At 41.0% G+C, this 19684-nt stretch overlaps 1 protein-coding gene across 1 annotated transcript in view; it reads right to left on the bottom strand.

Annotated features, from left to right (window-relative positions):
* LOC126789913 (casein kinase 1-like protein 10) overlaps positions 1-19684 on the bottom strand; it is a 308889-nt gene that overhangs the window by 198631 nt on the left and 90574 nt on the right. The gene's annotated exons all lie outside the window — the stretch shown is intronic.

The following is a 19684-nucleotide window of genomic DNA, read 5'->3' on the forward strand; positions in this document are numbered from 1 at the left end:
AGGATTAAGATGGAAAATCTGAAATGCATGTGTGAGTACGAAGATATGGTGATTGAAATGGAATCCATTTACATGCAATAAGGGATGGGACATACGTGTTGAATTCGTAATTTCACCTATTAAAGGTATTCTCATCCAAGTATATATATGCATGCATGGCAAGAATTCGACATGGAAGAATAAGAAACATGCATTGCCTCGATACGTTTGATGGGAAAATATGACAATCTAGTTACGGAAAATTATTGAATCTGTTCTATCTAGTAAGATTCACGTGCTACGATCGAGTACAACAATACCTAATAGCAGAACGGCCAAATATATATATCCTCCACCCTCTCGCTCTCGCTCTTATCTCACAGATGTCCTTAGTTAGTTTGCAGGCTCACCTATTCAAATGCCGCCAGTTTGTACTTGAACACACAAAAGCATAACCAGAGATGCCATAACATTCGACAGAGGATCCCACTATTTCATGGCCTGCAGTAAAAATGGTTCTTTTTTTTCTGGAAGAAACAAAGTGCTCGATCGATCACTTGCTACTTTGTTAGGTTGACGAACTTCCCAAAGACGATATGTAATTATCAGTAATATGAACCGTGGGTATAAATATCAACAACTTAATCATCAGCGATCTCTACTCAGTTAAGTGATTCACTGAAGTTGTATACTAGCTAGCTTATCTTTTTTCCTCAACAAATAGTACCATGAATATCTTCAATCTCAATCGTCCCAAGCCAGAATGGAACTTCGGCCTTTGTCATTGCTTAAACGACATCCCTACATGTAAGTTTTATCTTTATGTGCATCTGTTCTTGCTTAGATATAACCCCTTAATTATTATAAACCATCAAGAAATTGATGAGCTTATTTTCGTTTAGGTTGCATACAATGTTCTAAATATCCCGATATATCCTCCATATATCCCCGATATATCCCTGATATTAAGAAAATGATATAATAAGTTGTTTATCGGTCTATTATATCGATCAACTCAAAAAATTAAGTCAAATGACGATATATCGGGTCAAACACGAGTTTGACATGATATATCGGTGCTTTTTTTTTAAATTTTTTTTAAAACCACGTCGTTTTGAAAAAATAATTTAAAGAAAATGAAATTTTCGTCCATAACATTCGATGACGAGAGAGTTTATGATAATGATCACCTTTATTTTTATTAATTAATACCATTTATGTATTTTAATTGTCAAAACAATCAAATATTTTTTTATGAAGTTTATTTAGTACATTTATTTCTATAAGTTTTAATTTCTCAGTTTATTTGGTATATTTTGATGTATATGTTTATAAATATATTAAATTTAATTAAAAATTAGCAAAGACGATAAATCCGATATATCTCGATATATCCCCGTTATATCCTTATTTTACAAAACCAATACGATGCCGATAACCGCTATTTAAACCACTAGTTGCATAACATGCCTTCTCCCATGCATCACCTTCGGCCGAATTGCAGAAATTGTAGATGAAGGACGAACTTGTAAGTACCATATCATATATCACACATATCGATGAATACTATAACTACAGTACAACCTCATGTCTCAGATATATGTTTCCAGATCAGTACGTAGATCTACCACATATCCTTGTTCCTAACTAGAACCATATATAAGGAGAAGCAATGAAATGAAGCCAGGGGCTATATATATATATATATATATATATATATATATATATATATATATATATATATATATATATATATATATATATATATTCGGGGCCTTCAAAGCGAAATTAAACAGACATTTGGTTCATGAAAATGAAATGGTCAGCCAAAATGTTTAGCTCACCTTTTTCTGACATGTAATAGACATTCAAACAGCTGATATCTCAGAATAATATATACGTTAGATATATCAATTGATAAACATAACACATAAGGTTATCTAAGTAACTAGAGAAAAAAGTTAATTGTTTCCATGTTTACAAATTATCGGAGATTGCCAATGGTGCTTAGCGCATAGCGTGCTTTAACCAAGGCTGCGTGTATGGATTGTTGATGGTGGTGCAATTTCTGTGGCTCTATTCGTGCATCTATAGAGAAAAACTGCGCAAAAAGTTCAGTTTTCCTGAACAACCTTGTTGCGATTGTTGCGTTCATTTGTGATGCGAATTATGTGCTCTTTGTCAAGAACACGCCGAGCTCAAAGCTCTCTGCTTTGACCCCTCCATCGGTACTTACTATTCTGCATAAGTCGTACGAGTCCTCTATTCCATTGCTATATTAATCAAAGTTATCTATCAGTTTTGTTATGATCTGTTATCGTTATCTTAGATGATAAGAGTGATTAACACGCACAATATCATATATTACAGGTTGGACTGGGCGACCAACTGCCGTTCCAAAGATGCGTTTTCCATATTTAAATAAACCATGCGGTAGCCATCGTACTACGTACAGGAGTGTTGGTGCATAAAAATGGGGAAAGAGATCGCCCAACAAAACCCCTCTCCTTTGATCTTTAAGAAGCCCTAGATGCAACCATCATGACTTTCGGAGGAAGAGTATCGTTACGATGATTCGATCATTCGGTGATTGCTATGCATCTTTCGTTAGATCCTCCTCCATATCTCCAAGTGCGAATATATAGGTGTTGCTTCCTTAATCCTCAATTCATATTGTAGTGAGAGATTTTTGTTGGGGAGGAGAATGTGTTTCACGTTTTCCACTTTCAAATAATGCTTTTGTAATTTTTATTTGTCAACTATCAAGTCACGTTTGAGTTAATTTATTCCCCCACAACCGGAAAACACATATAAATTTGAATGATAAGTTGATATGAATAACAAAGACAAGGCTCAACTAGAAGTTGACAAATGAAATGAGAGTAGATGGATAATTTAATTTTCATGAACTTCAAAATATTTGATATACTGATACAAACTTTTAAATCATTTATTGTCTCGAAAATTGCGTTAAATAATTTATTGTCTCAAAAACTGTGTTTAATTTTCGATTTTCGATTTCATGATTTTCGATATTTAATTTTGATTTTTGATTTTTAATTTTTATTTTTCAATTTTCGATTTATTGTCTCGTAGCACCGACTAAAGGATGTTGCCCCCGGTCATGATTTTTGTAGCGTTATTGCCAACAATTTAATTAGTAGAAGCTAGCAACTGAACAGAGAAGAACACAACACTATACGATATATATTTCGTACGTTAGCATGCAATATCAATAACTCTATATCATTTAGCACTAGATGATTAATAAATACTAGGCAAACACTGAAAGCACATGTATCCAATTATTAGTTTATGCATGATCGTATGTCAAGATCAGAATTTAGAAGTCATGCATATTTCGTGAGTTCCAACAGGAAAACCAGGCTATAACGTGAAATTCCTCCACAGCTGCAATATCACAGCTACTGGCACATTAACCCGAGGCTTCCCAAACAAATCATGATCCCGAGCACCAGGCTATCATCAACGCATGCATGGGTTAGAAAATATTGAAAAGTTGAATAAGATAACACTTTCCATACTACTGCGCGTCATTGATCGATCATATAGGTAAATCTCTAAATGTTTTAAATCTAAATCAATCTACTAGGTATTATACATATATATATATATATATATATATTCTCAAATAAGGAGGTCCGCACCAAAATTATTTGATGCGGATTTCCATTTTTGAACCACTTTTCGGTCGAATTTCCTCATCTTCATCGTCTAGCATCTAGATAATATTGTGTAGATCATCTCTGCAAAATTTCAGCCAATTTGGTGATTGTTAAGGTGATACTCCCCGAATTTTTTACAATTTGTTGCAATTATAGTTTTATTTTTTACTCAGAACAAGAGTCGTACTGAGTGTGACAACTCTAAAAGTTGACTTTTCGATGCATAAGTTTTTCGAGGAAATATCATTCACTAAAGTTGTAGGCTCGTCGATACGAATTTGTGGACACGCAATACGCCTAAAGCGGAGTTCGTATGAATAAGTGTTTTAGGAATTTTTGGAATTTAGTATAAATAGGGAGTGAAATCAGAAAATGGGAAAAAAATTTGAAAATTAGATTTTCGCACCACTGGTCACCTGATTTTCCCCGGAAATTTCTCCAACGTCGTTCTCCTCCGTCTGGTCACCAATCGGGGTGTCACCGGTCCCATTTGAACAGCCTCGCCATTCTCCGTCGATTGGTGCAAGTCTCAACGCCTGCCGGCCGCCGTACACGACACTGCAATGACCGCAAAATCTGGCCTCTTTCCGCCGACACTAGAGCTCGGGCTGTTGCAGATCAGCTTATCCTTTCCCTCAGGGCTCAAATTGACCGGTTTGGAGATTTGAATCGAGCTGGATCACAATTTAGATTTCGGTGCATTGTTCCGACATTCCCTTGCGTTTTTCGGTCACTTTTCGGCCGATCTAGCCGTCAACGCCGTCGTGAAAAATGTTTATTTTCTGGTAATCTATAACTTTCATGTTGGAGTCGAGTTGATTTGGAGAGGTTGAAGAGTGGTGGCACGTGGGGCCCACGTGCAGCCACTGTGGCGGGGGTGCGTGCTGCCATTTTTGGAGTAGTGAGTCACTTCATCGTGTAATATACGTCGATACGAACTTATCAATGTCTTAACTGTTGAATTTAGTTGTGGATTTGGACTATCGTTTTATAGAATAATGTGTTATTGTCATAGGCTTTGGGTTAATTTATTGTTGGTTGTAATGTGATTGATAATGGTTGTGGTGTTGTGTGTTTTAGGGGTGAGGGTTATGATATTAATTGTGGGTGTGTCGGTTGTGATGTTGTGTTTATGATACGAATCAGAATGGTTATGAGGTCGCGTTGTTATGGTGAATAATTGAACTACGAATGACTTGATCCCTTTTATATTGTACGTAGGTAGCCCAACCAAGGTTTGGGTGCAGCCACAAATATTCTAGATTAGAATATGGGTTATTATTGTTTATATCGTTAGATAATTAGTATGATGCTAATTTTTACTCCTGTCAGAATTAGTGTTAGGACGGTGAGATTTATTGTCAGGTAAAGGCATGCGGGTAAACACCGAGTGTTATGTGATCGTTCAGGTTGTGGGTTCAATTATCCCAGTTAATCGGATTGATTGGCTTCGACGTTTACGAGTGAGACTCGAGGTACGGTAATATTGTTATGTATGCATGAGTGAGACTTGGGATGCCATGAGATATGATTTAGACTAGCGGGGCTAGTCCTCTTGAGAATCCGGAAGAGAGGGGATGAACCGAGGGAACTAGAAGAGAGGAGAAATCAAAAGAGATGGAATGAACCGGGGGAACCGGAAGAGAGGAGATGAACCAGGGAAACCGGAAGAAGGGGATGAACCGACATATTGTTGCACCACTAGGAAAGAGGGGATGAACTAATGGTCTTTTGATATGGCAGAACTAAGAGAGAGAGGATGAACCAGAAGCGTTGTCGATGTTACCAAGCCACTAGAATAGAGGGGATGCACTAGTAGACTCCCGATAGAGATTTAGAAAAGAGAGAACTGGTGACTCGTCGAGCGTGTGTTCTCGTAATTTCTTCCCAAGTGGACGTTATTTTAAATATAATTTACACGATTCAGTGTTTGTAGAATATTTTATGATTGTTATCGACCCCATCGCCTTAGTGGGTTGGGCGGTTGCGGTATAAGATGAGCTATGAGCTCTAGGGGTCCAAAGGGGATTAGGTAACGAACATTACATACTCCGTCAGACATTTTTAATTATATTTATGATTTGTGTTGTGGAGGTTGTGAAATTGTGGGGAGCACGGAGGCTCCAGATATTGAGGTTGGATTTGAGATATAAGGAGTGTCTTTTTGTACAGGTAGGGTTGGCTACTTTCAAGAGAAACTATGCTAAAATTTTTGGTATATCTCCTTTGATAATGGTCCCTACACGATCTGCATCGATATTAGTGTATATTTTGTGACAGGTCGTGTCAGTTGGTATCAGAGCATTAGTTAAAACTATGCTTCCATTGTGATACTCTGTTGTGATGGCATTTATTGATACCATTGGGATGACTGTGTCGTGTAATCTCATGTTCTAAGTTTCTGATTTTGATGTCATCCTCAGGTACTGAGTTCCGAGTATGCATGCACATAAGAGTTGGTTATCTGCTAGCCATCGAGAGGGAGGGGAATGAAGTAATGTTGGCGGATTCATTGGCACCCTTTATCGCCTTATTAGGCTAGTAACTGATTGAATGCCCGGTCAGCATAACCGTCAGATTGTCAGAAGAAAATAGGTTATTGAAACCAGAGCTTATGAGTTTAAGGGAGTTCAAGAGGCTATGGACGCACACGAGTGGGTGTCCTATATGGAGAGGGCATTTGCGGATGCCAGGGTTCCAGAGAATCAGAGAGTGAGCATGGCTGTGTCTTTTCTAGACCGAACTACCTATCATTAGTGGAGTGGTGTTCGAGTTGAACATGGAAATGCTGATGAGATGACTTGGGAGCAGTTCAAGACTCACTTCTACACTCGATTCGTTGGTCAGGGCCACCGCAACAGGTTGCAACAAGACTTCTTGAGTTTGAGCAAGGGCGACAGAGAAAGTGTGGTGGAGTTTGAGCAGAGGTTCACTTCTATGGCTTATCATCTTCCTCACCTGGTTCAAGATGAGCAGAGTAAAATTAGTATGTTCATTGAGGGACTTGGGGGAGTTTTTGCTGATAGGATGACATGTAATGTGTACCCTACCCTCCTCCAAGCAGTGACCGCAACTATGAATATTGAGACTAGGCTAGGTAATGTGTACCCTACCCTCCTCCAAGCAGTGACCGCAACTATGAATATTGAGACTAGGCTAGTATCAAGAACTAGATCCCGTGAGTCTGGTGACCCTAGTCAAAGTCCATCTAAGAGGCCTACGTCCAGCTCTGGTTCTGGATCGTCTGGGGGTGGCAAACCCTATAGTTTGGGTACCACACCAGATTTTGGAGGATTCTACATGGAAGACAGAGATGAGTGGTAGACGAGACATGCCATTGGTCCGCAAAGCGACGTTTTGGATCAGTATTATTCACAACGTGATCAACCTCAACTTAGATCCATGCCCGTGACATGCTTCCATTGTGGCCAAAGTGGCCATTTCGTCAGGAACTGTCCCATGATGAGGCCAGGAAATAAGGGACAAGGTTCTAATTAGGTTTCTGGAGGTACCTCTAGTGGTACACTCCACAGCTCGGGCAGGGGCATGGCTCAATGTAGTAGGGGACGTGGAGGACGTCCAACGTCATAGACAAGGCTCCACACCAAGTCATAATTAGAGGATCGTGCTCTTTCAAATCCTCGCAACAGGTGAATTTATTCTTTAAAGTTGTTGTTATTGCCCTCGCTTAAGAAGGGAGTGCGGCTGTGCTGGTCAGCGCCGTCGTTGCCTGTCGCCGGTGGCCGAAATCGCCGAATCCGCACCGTGCAGATGCAGCAGATGTCCATAGCTGAGAAACCCATATATATATATACACATCACTTGTTGCCACTTAAATATATCGGCGTGTTTGCTGGTTGTAGTTCTACTAAAGGTCTAAAGCTGTCCCCATTCTAGCTTGAGAAGTTTCAAGCATATGATAATTTAGAAGAACGAATTATATATAGAGCATAGCAATTGAAGCTGGATAACAAATGAGAGTATGGGACCATAAGATATACTTGCATGACAAGTGAATGAGCATAAAACAAGATGTATAGCCACATAAACATATACACACATTGAAGCATTCACATGACAATGTTGACAACTGAGTGAACTGATATGGCATGAAGCTGAACATAATAGCATGATGAACGTAAGACCTAAACATATATACTCTTTAGGACGTGGTTAGTCAATTAATGAGTTAAACAATGAAGCAGGCTTGGATATACATGCTTTGGAATAAAAGAAAGAGTCATCAGACAATCAATGCATAACAAACAAAAACTCTTCCATGCATACACGCATGAAGATGAGATGCTATCTATATGAGCTTGTACGCGCGTTCAAGCGGTTCAACAACCCAACAGATCTATTGGGTGTAATACACAACGTAACCTTGCATATATCTAGGAGGCATACACAACCACAATGTCACATTTAAAATAGCACTGATACGCACTTAAATGACAAACTGATATCTGATAATTTTAAGCACAAGATGAACACAGAACTTGAACGATATATACATACCGGGACATGGTTAATCAATAATGGTTTTAACAACGAAGAAAATTTGAATTTTCAGGTTTTAAACAGAGCCACCATAGTACAATAATACGGCAATAATAGAGATATGCAACCAATTGAAGCCTTTATGAAACCAATGCTACCGTTCAAAAGCTTAAGATAATAATCTATACGTACCTCGGCTTGAACAGACCAGTTAACAATTTTAATGAATGAATGTGTACCCAATTATCTATAGCTAGATTGCCAGGTTAATTACATGGTTCACCCCCAATCTCATCGCGGTGCACGCTTACCCGCTTGTGACAATGTCTTTGCCCTGCACCCTTGTTAAGAACTCAGAAACTCGGTTAGACATATTTTATCAGAAACTTAAAACAGAGCAAAGTTTATGAAATGCAAGAATGCATGGGTTTAGGCGTTTAGCCTCTCTTTAGGTTTTCTTTCAGGATGATCTTCTTCCGGTTGATCAGTGTGCTATTGTGCAATAAGTAAGATCAGCTTCTGCCCACACCGGAAAGAAATCTGCGATAGTCGCTACAATCATTCAGATGCCAGTCGTAGGATTACACGAACTCAAGCCAAGATGCATGCGATTGCGATGGATTATTGGTCCCTACAAGCAATAACAACATTTCTCTAGCGGAACCATAATTCCTCAATTACGTGATTACGCAATGATAAATTACAACTTTGCTCATCCTAAATTCACTTGAGTTCGATCTTATATACTTTTCTACTATTAGGATTATGCCGTCGGAAATTGAAAGAATACGTAGAACACGAATTTGATCGAGTAAGTGAAACAAAATAAAATTCTTATCTGGAATGTTGTACGTAGCTAGATCTTCCTCCCCGGGCAGTCCCCTAACTTCGGTTCCCTTCAAGGTCGAACTGTTGTACGTCATACAAATTCTCATTTAATAGCTTGATCACGCTACGCCCTTATATATATGTATATATATATATATACATACTGTTCATATCCAGAGTGAAGCTTCACTCTGAAATTACATAGTGAAGTTTCAATTTTGGCACACTTTATGGTCAAATTTTTTCACCATAAGTGATTCAATATTTAGGTATGCTATTCAAGATCATCTCTACAAAATTTCATCTAATTCGACACAATGGTTTGAACTTTAAAATTGAGATTTATACGAACGGTTCATGTTCAACATTTTTAATTCATTCATTGATTTAATCTAATTTCAATACCTTACTGTTACGACTCCAAAATTTCAAGCTTAAAAACTCAAAATTTCAAAGTCGTTAAACACTAAACAATTTCAATGAAATCGAAATTATTTAAAATGCACAGCGGATCATTACTGAGTTCACGATACAACTCAGAAAACCAATTATTACAACCCAAATTTATAATTCAACTTTACATAAGATGGAAATGTAATAATCCTCACAATCTCTCACAAAACTCACAATAATCCACACCAATTCTCGCACTCAAATCCACGCTAGAAACCTCACCACAAGCAAGATACGAACGACTTCGAGTCACCGGAGTCGTCACTCGATCTCTACTAATCAACACCTGCAGAATTATCCCCTACACCATCGGATTGGTGCACCGGGATTGTAAACACAAACCCGGTAAGCTTATAGCTCGTATGAGTAAAATGAAAATATAATTCGCATATCAAGATATACGAAAATCACAAATCAACAATTATAAATGCCCTCATGAACCAATGGACGGCCCATCTGGTTGTCCCAAAAAAATATGAAATGAAACGCTCATGAGAAATTAAGTAACCCTTCTGGTTACCCAAATGCATTTATAATACGGGTACCAAGAACGCTGGTACACATCTGTTACTCCTCTCGTAATACACCGTTGATATTGGATAGCCACCCGCTACCCAACATCCAAAACAATCTGAGTACCCATGAGCAGATAACCACCCGTTACCTCACATGCAGTACTACGGCAGACAGACTAGAGCTCTAACTGTATCGTAACTTTCGCCCGGCCAAATGCTAGGTTTCGACTTGCCAAACACGTACAATAATCTCACATCATATTGTACCAAACATCAGGTCCGAAGACGAATCACATTTTAACAATCTCAATGTTAAAATCACGTACAATAATCTCACATCATATTGTACAAATCAAAATCACATGCTAGATATATCTTGTCATCAAAATGACATCATCACAATAAATCATAACAGTATATTATATAGCAAACTATATATATACGTATTTATTTACCATTTATACAATGCATATATATAATCCACTATATCATATACATGTCATAATTTATAAACACGTCCGAAGACAAAACGTTTAACAAACCCCATATTAAAATCACATGCTCGTCATCGAAATGACCTATTTCAAATGAATTCATAACAGTATATATTATAGCAAACCATATATATATGTACTTATTACCATTTATACAAAATATATATAATCCACTATATTGTATACATGTCGTATTTCAATATTTAAAACACTTGCAAAAATCTTGGAATCACTGCAAGGGTAGATTCGTAAATATGTGAGGTTTTACTCACCTTATAGAGTCGAGCGTAATTCCACAATTTCCGAAGATAATTCATTTCCTTGCTTTATAGATCACCTTGAAAAGATAAGAAAAAAATTTAGAAACGTTTCGTAAACCTTTAAATGCCGAAACAGTAATAATCGGTAACTGTTCAACAATTTTCGGTTTTACGAATTTACTGTTCACCGTTACTATTCACGGTTACTGTTCACGTGTTAATGTACAAATACATATCCAATACGTATCGTTGTATGAGTACATACTGTTTACGTATTTCTGTACGTATAAATACTACTCAAATGTACGTACTGTCTCAGTAAATACTAATTACCGTATTACCCTTCCAAAATTACTTTCTTACCTTTAGTAAAAGTAATTTAAATTTACAATTACCGTTCGTAAATAAAATTTACATTTACCGTACGTAAATAAAATTTACATTTATATTTACCGTACGTAAATAAAATTTACATTTACATTTATTGTACGTAAAAATAAATTACAAAATTACCCTTCTCGGAAACACTGTTCACACCGCCGCACGTGGCGGCGCGTGGGGTGCACGCGCCACCTCCGGCAGGCCACGCGTGGCGCTCACGCGCCACTCACTGTGGCAGCGCGTGGGGCACACGCGCCGACACCAACCACGGCGAGCATCACGCCACCGCCGGGTCCAATCTCTTCTTCTCCTCCTCTTCCTCCTCTTCCTCCTCTTCCTTCCTACAACTTCAGACCCCTCCCACGCGCCGCCTCTAGGCGGAGGTAACCCCTCCTCCTCCTACACCTCCGATTTGCTCCAATCAAACCACAATTCATCAACAATCACAACCAACCCATCAAATACAACAAATCATACCTTAATCGAAGCCAAGAACTCCAAATTGACTCCGAAAGTGCTTGGATCGCCGACAGTTCTTTGATTCCTCGGGGGGGGGGGCTTGAATCGTGGGGTTTGTCCCTAAATCGATGGCAGAAGCTCCAAGGGCGACGATCGGTGTTGTGACGCTCTCCTTCGTGCCCTCGCGTCGCCAAAGTAGTGCTCTCGATGGTGGCGATGGAGCTTGCAGCCTCAGGTTGGAGTGCGGAGGCTCACGATGTCACGAGGTGTTTTGACGACCTTGGGGTTCGTAGAGGAGAGCCGTGCGGTGCTCTTGGGCTAGGCGGTGAAGACCACGGCAGCCTGAAAGTAGAGATCGCCGGCGTTGAGGAGGTTCGGAGGGAGAGAGTTCGAGGGAAATGAGAGAGAGACGAGAGGGAGGCGCGGGGTGAGGGGAAGAAGTGGGTTTCCGAAAATGGAAACCCTACTTCAGAAATGTTTCCTTTTATACCCCCCCTAAAATCGGAAACTAACTTCCGTCGTTAATAACTTTTACGTACGACGTCCTTTTCGAACGCGTCACATACTCACGAACTCGTATCGACGAGCTCTACAACTTTCGTGAATAAAGTTTTCGCAACCGAGCGACAGAATAAAAAGTCGATAAATTCGTTCGGAAACGTAACGTTTTTCGAATTAAACGTTCTGAGAACGTTCCCGTTTCTCGTTTCATAACGTCGTAACCACTCACACTCATTCTAATTAAATTTCACAATTTTAAAGAATTCAAATCAAACTAATATCGTTTGAAAATTTAGGGTTATTACAATCTACCCCCCTTAAAGGAATTTCGTCCCGAAATTCAAAATCACTCAACAAACAACTGTGGATATCTGGTCATCATGTCTGACTCTAGCTCCCAAGATGCATCACCCTCATCATGGTGACTCCACAATACCTTGACTAGCTCAACTTCTCTCCTCCGAAGCTTCTTTGTGGATCTATTCAGAATACGAACTGGCTCAACCACAAATGTGACATTTTCCTTCACTTCGATGGTGCTATGATCAATCACATGTGACTCATCTGGTACATACTTCCTCAGCATGGAAATGTGGAAGACGTTGTGAACGCCCGACATGCTAGTAGGCAAGGTTAGTCGATATACTAGTTCGCCCACCTTCTCAAGTATCTCAAAGGGCCCAACGTACCTCGGTGACAACTTTTCCTTCTTGCCGAATCTCACTACACCCCTCATAGGTGAAACTTTCAAGAATACATGATCACCGATCTCAAATTCCACATGTCTCCTCTTCAAGTCCACATAGCTCTTCTGTCTGCTCTGAGCGGTCCGGATTCTATCCCGAATGATCGAGATCTTCTCAGTGGTTTCCTGAACCACCTCTGGACCCATCAGTGCCTCATCACCAACTTCGGCCCAACAGACCGGTGAACGACATGGTCTACCATAAAGTGCCTCATAAGGTGCCATGCCGATGCTAGAATGGTAGCTGTTGTTGTAGGTAAACTCAATCAATCTTAAATGATCTTCCCAGCTACCCTTGAAATCCAGCACACATGCTCTCAACATGTCTTCCATCACCTGATTCACCCTTTCCGTCTGCCCATTCGTCTGAGGGTGAAAAGTTGTACTCATATCCAGGGTGGTGCCCATCGCCTTCTGCAAACAACCCCAGAACTTCGAAGTGAAACGCGCATCTCGATCAGAAACAATAGAAACTGGAGCACCATGAAGTCTCACTACCTCATCCACATATAGTTTCCCAAGCACGTCCACAGAGTACTTCATCGAAACTGGGAGAAAATGAGCCGACTTCATCAACCGATCGACAATCACCCATATGACATCGTGACCCTTCTTTGATCTAGGCAATCCGGTCACGAAATCCATAGATATCTGCTCCCACTTCCAAAGAGGAATAGTCAGTGGTTTCAACATGCCAGCTGGTCGTTGATGTTCTGCTTTTACTTGCTGACATGTAAGGCACTTCTATACAAACTCTGCTACATCTTTCTTCATACCGTTCCACCAGAATTGCCTGCATAAGTCCTTGTACATCTTGGTGTTCCCTGGATGAACGGTATAACGTGATCGATGTGCCGTACGAAGGACCTCCTCCCGAAGATCATCACAATCTGGGACACACAATCTTGCCCCAAACCTCAACCCTCCATCGTGTCCAACTCCCCACTCAGAAGGGCACTCATCAAGCGTATCAACTACAAGATCTGCCAACTTAGCTTGTGAGAGTTTATCCCGCGCCTGACCCTGTATGATCCTCGTGATCAATGTGGGTTGCACTGTGACACTACCAAGAAAGACTCTTGGTTCTCCTCCCGATGGTACTAAATCAAACTCCGATGCAGTTTTGAGCATGAACCATTCCTGGACCATAAGTAAAGCCACCACGCCTCTCGGTTTCCTGCTCAAGGCATCGGCCACCACATTTGCCTTCCCCGGATGGTACTCTAATGTGAAGTCATAGTCCTTGAGGAGTTCCATCCATCTCCTCTGCCTCATATTCAGCTCCTTCTGAGAAAACAAGTACTTCAAACTCTTATGATCTGAAAAGAGTTGAAACTTCTCTCCATACAAGTAATGCCTCCAAATCTTCAGGGCAAACACAACTGCCGCAAGCTCTAGGTCGTGAGTCGGGTAATTCTTCTCATGAATCTTCAACTGTCTCGAGCCATAAGCAACAACTCCTCCATGCTACATCAATACACAACCCAAACCTTGGAGCGAAGCATCACTGTAAATGACATAACCACCACCACTTGAAGGAATCGTCAACACTGGGGCTGTGGTCAATCTGGTCTTTAGTTTGTTGAATGCTTCCTCACATGCATCCGTCCACACGAACGGAGTATCTTTCTTGGTCAACTTGGTGAATGAAGATGCAATACTAGAGAACTCCTCGATAAACCTCATGTAGTAACCTGCCAAACCGAGCAAACTATGAATCTCCGTAGGGTTCTTCGGACGACTCCAATTCTTTACTGCCTCTACCTTTGACAGGTCCACTAGTACTCCATCTTTTGAGACAACATGACCAAGGAATTTGACCTCCTCTTTCCAGAACTCACACTTCTTTAGCTTGGCATACAGTCTCGCCTCCTTCAAGGTCTGCAACACTGTCCTCAGGTGCACCACATGTTCTTCTTGTGTCTTGGAGTATATCAGAATGTCATCCACAAACACCACAACAAACTCATCCAAGTACGGGCTAAATACTTGGTTCATCAAACTCATAATGACAGCTGGTACATTCGTTAGACCTAATGGCATGACAACAAACTCATAATGTCCATACCGGGTCCTGAAGGCTGTCTTCGATATATCTTCTTCCTTCACTCTGAGCTGATGATAACCGGATCTCAAATCAATCTTAGAGAACACCGTAGCACCTTTGAGCTGATCGAACAAGTCATCAATCCTAGGTAAGGGGTACCTATTCTTGATGGTCACCTTGTTCAGTTCTCTGTAGTCCACACATAATCGCAGAGAACCATCTTTCTTCTTCACGAACAAAACTGGTGCTCCCCAAGGTGATACACTAGGTCTAATGAACCCTTGATCCAATAGCTCATCGATTTGCACCTTCAACTCCTTCAGTTCATTCTGCCCCATTCTATAGGGCGCCTTTGATACAGGTGCCGTACCAGGTACCACATCAATGCAGAAATCTACCACCCTTCGAGGAGGTAGCCCCGGTATCTCTTGGAACACCTCACTAAACTCAGATACTACCACAATGTCTGCAATAGTCACTTTCTGATCCACCGACTCCACGTGAGCTAAAACTTCTGATCTCATGGCGTTATCTGACTTGAGGCAACGATAACGAAACACTGGCTCCCCAGGTCTATGAAAGGACACCACCATGTCAGAACAATCAATCACCGCATGCTGCGGTCTTAACCAATCAATCCCCAAGATCACATCATAAGTGTGGTCTTGAATCACAATCAACGAAGCAGAGAACTCTCTACTTCCAATCAAAATCGGACAAGCTTTGCAGATTGTCTCTAACTCAAGTGACACTCCGAGAGGCGAAGTGACACATAAAGCGTTCCCAAGAGGTGTGGGAATCAATCCTAGCATCTCTACTACCGAACTAGCAATAAATGAATGCGATGCTCCCGTATCAAACAGTACTCTAGCAAGGTAGTCAAAAAGTGATAATGTACCTTCTACCCCTGTGTCTCGCTGACCCACTGCGAACACTCTAGCTTGGCCCGCTGGTAGCTGTCTCTGCGGCCGTTCCTGTCTACCCTGAAGTGGTCGGGTACAGTCTCGAGCTATATGTCCCACTTGCCCGCACCGGTGGCAGCCTGCTCTCTTCGGTTTCGGACATGCTGAGGCGTAATGTCCCATCTCGTTGCAGCCATAACACCTCACCGCTGCTAATGGTCTGACTGGTGCTGCCCTGATAGCTAGGGGTGTCGCCCTTGCCGGGCCCTGATAGTGGGGTCTTGGCCTCTTCCATGACCTACCCGTCGGCCCTGAGTGCTCGTTGCTTGAATAGATTGCCTTGCCTTTTCCCTTTGCATCCCTACTTCCCACATCTCCTGCTCGAGTCTTATCAGCCTGCTCCAAGCTCATGGCACTCTCAAATATCAACTCCTTAGTAGTTAGGCAAAGGGCTGATATCATGGTCTTGTACTCCTGTTTCAGCCCTCGTAGATACTTCTGAGCTAAAGCGGTTGTACCCATAGGCCTGACGTACCGGTACAGCTGCGAAAATCGAGCATCATACTCTCTAACGGTCATGTCTCCCTGTACCAGTGCCAGAAACTCCAGCTCTAAGTCCTCCTGTACTGAGGCTGGAAATTACTTCTCTCGGAAAATGGTAGTGAAACCTCCCCATGTGAATGTAGACACATCCACTGTCTGTCTCATGCTCTTCCACCAATCTAGAGCATCACCTTTTAGAAAGAATGTAGCTATCTTTCTCTTCTCAATCTCTGTGCACTCTATCATCTCAAAATAAGTCTCCATACCCTCAATCCAATGGTCAGCTACCATATGATCTAGTCCCCCATGAAAGGTCGGCGCTGACAGTGCACTAATATCCTTGATCAGCTTCAACACTCGACCGTCATCTCTAACCGCAGGAGCTGGCTCAACCTACTCTTCCTGTGGAGCAGCCTCCTCATACAGGTTCTCCACGTTGCGGACTCGGCCTGCGGCCCTACCTCGACCTCGGCCTCTCGCCCGTCCTCGGCCCTGTCCTCGGCCCTTATCAGCGTTCATCACCTTCAAACAACGAAACACTTAGTCAATACTTGTGAAATCTCGAATTCAACTAAAACAGATTCAATAGGTATTAACATGAAATTTCATGATAAGATGAATCATCGAAGTATTATCATCATACTCCCTAGAGGACCAAACCATCAGGTATGGCTTCTAAAACACTCTCGCGTACCCGACGACATATCAATACCGAGGAGCATGTGATGGGTGCCCGCCTGCAGTCGGATCATCGCTCCCGGATGATATTGATAATCGCCAAATACGCACTTAGGCTCTGATACCAACTGTTACGACTCCAAAATTTCAAGCTTAAAAACTCAAAATTTCAAAATCGTTAAACACTAAACAATTTCAATGAAATCAAAATTATTTAAAATGCACAGCGGATCATTACTGAGTTCACGATACAACTCAGAAAACCAATTATTACAACCTAAATTTATAATTCAACATTAGATAAGATGGAAATGTAATAATCCTCACAATCTCTCACAAAACTCACAATAATTCACACCAATTCTCGCACTCAAATCCACGCTAGAAACCTCACCACAAGCAAGAACGAACGACTTCGAGTCACCGGAATCGTCACTCGATCTCTACTAATCAACACCTGCAGAATTATCCCTTACACCATCGGATTGGTGCACTGGGATTGTAAACACAAACCCGATAAGCTTATAGCTCGTATGAGTAAAATGAAAATATAATTCGCATATCAAGATATATAAAAATCACAAATCAACAATTATAAATGCCCTCATGAACCAATGGACGGCTCATCTGGTTGTCCCAAAAAAATATGAAATGAAACGCTCATGAGAAATTAAGTAACCCTTCTGGTTACCCAAATGCATTTATAATACGGGTACCAAGAACGCTGGTACACATCTGTTACCCCTCTCGTAATACACCGCTGATATTGGATAACCACCCGCTACCCAACATCCAAAACAATCTGAGTACCCATGAGCAGATAACCACCCGTTACCTCACATGCAGTACTACGGCAGACAGACTAGAGCTCTAATTGTATCGTAACTTTCGCCCGGCCAAAGGCTAGGTTTCGACTTGCCAAACACGTACAATAATCTCACATCATATTGTACCAAACATCAGGTCCGAAGACGAATCACATTTTAACAATCTCAATGTTAAAATCACGTACAATAATCTCACATCATATTGTACAAATCAAAATCACATGCTAGATATATCTTGTCATCAAAATGACATCATCACAATAAATCATAACAGTATATTATATAGCAAACTATATATATACGTATTTATTTACCATTTATACAATGCATATATATAATCCACTATATCATATACATGTCATAATTTATAAACACGTCCGAAGACAAAACGTTTAACAAACCCCATATTAAAATCACATGCTCGTCATCGAAATGACCTATTTCAAATGAATTCATAACAGTATATATTATAGCAAACCATATATATATGTACTTATTACCATTTATACAAAATATATATAATCCACTATATTGTATACATGTCGTATTTCAATATTTAAAACACTTGCAAAAATCTTGGAATCACCGCAAGGGTAGATTCGTAAATATATGAGGTTTTACTCACCTTATCGAGTCAAGCGTAATTCCACAATTTCCGAAGATAATTCATTTCCTTGCTTCATAGATCACCTTGAAAAGATAAGAAAAGAATTTAGAAACGTTTCGTAAACCTTTAAATGCCGAAACAGTAATAATCGGTTACTGTTGAACAATTTTCGGGTTTACAAATTTACTGTTCACCGTTACTATTCACGGTTATTGTTCACGTGTTAATGTACAAATACATATCCAATACGTATCGTTGTATGAGTACATACTGTTTACGTATTTCTGTACGTATAAATACTACTCAAATATACGTACTGTTTCATTAAATAATAATTACCGTATTTCCCTTCCAAAATTACTTTCTTACCTTTAGTAAAAGTAATTTAAATTTACAATTACCGTTCGTAAATAAAATTTACATTTACCGTACGTAAATAAAATTTACATTTACATTTACCGTACGTAAATAAAATTTACATTTACATTTACCGTACGTAAATAAAATTTACATTTACATTTACCGTACGTAAAAATAAATTACAAAATTACCCTTCTCGGAAACACTGTTCACACCGCCGCACGTGGCGGCGCGTAGGGTGCACGCGCTACCTCCGGCAGGCCGCGCGTGGCGCTCACGCGCCACTCACTGTGGCTGCGCGTGGGGCACACGCGCCAACACCAACCACGGCGAGCATCACGCCACCGCCGGGTCCAATCTCTTCTCCTCCTCCTCCTCTTCCTTCCTACAACTTCAGACCCCTCCTACGCTAACCCACGCACTCCCACGCGCCGCCTCTAGGCGGCGGTAACCCCTCCTCCTCCTACACCTCCGATTTGCTCCAATCAAACCACAATTCATCAACAATCACAACCAACCCATCAAATACAACAAATCATACCTTAATCGAAGCCAAGAACTCCAATTTGACTCCGAAAGTGCTTGGATCGCCGACAGTTCTTCAATTCCTCGGGGGGGGGGGGGGGGCTTGAATTGTGGGGTTTGTCCCTAAATCGATGGCAGAAGCTCCAAGGGCGACGATCGGTGTTGTGACGCTCTCCTTCGTGCCCTCGCGTCGCCAAAGTGGTGCTCTCGATGGTGGCGATGGAACTTGCAGCCTCGGGTTGGAGTGCAGAGGCTCACGACGTCACGAGGTGCTGCGACGACCTTGGGGTTCGTAATGGAGAGCCGTGCGGTGCTCTTGGGCTAGGCGGTGAAGACCACGGCAACCTGAAAGTAGAGATCGTCAGCGTTGAGGAGGTTCGGAGGGAGAGAGTTC

The sequence above is a fragment of the Argentina anserina genome, chromosome 4 (genome assembly GCF_933775445.1).
Source record: "Argentina anserina chromosome 4, drPotAnse1.1, whole genome shotgun sequence".
Taxonomy (NCBI): domain Eukaryota; kingdom Viridiplantae; phylum Streptophyta; class Magnoliopsida; order Rosales; family Rosaceae; genus Argentina; species Argentina anserina.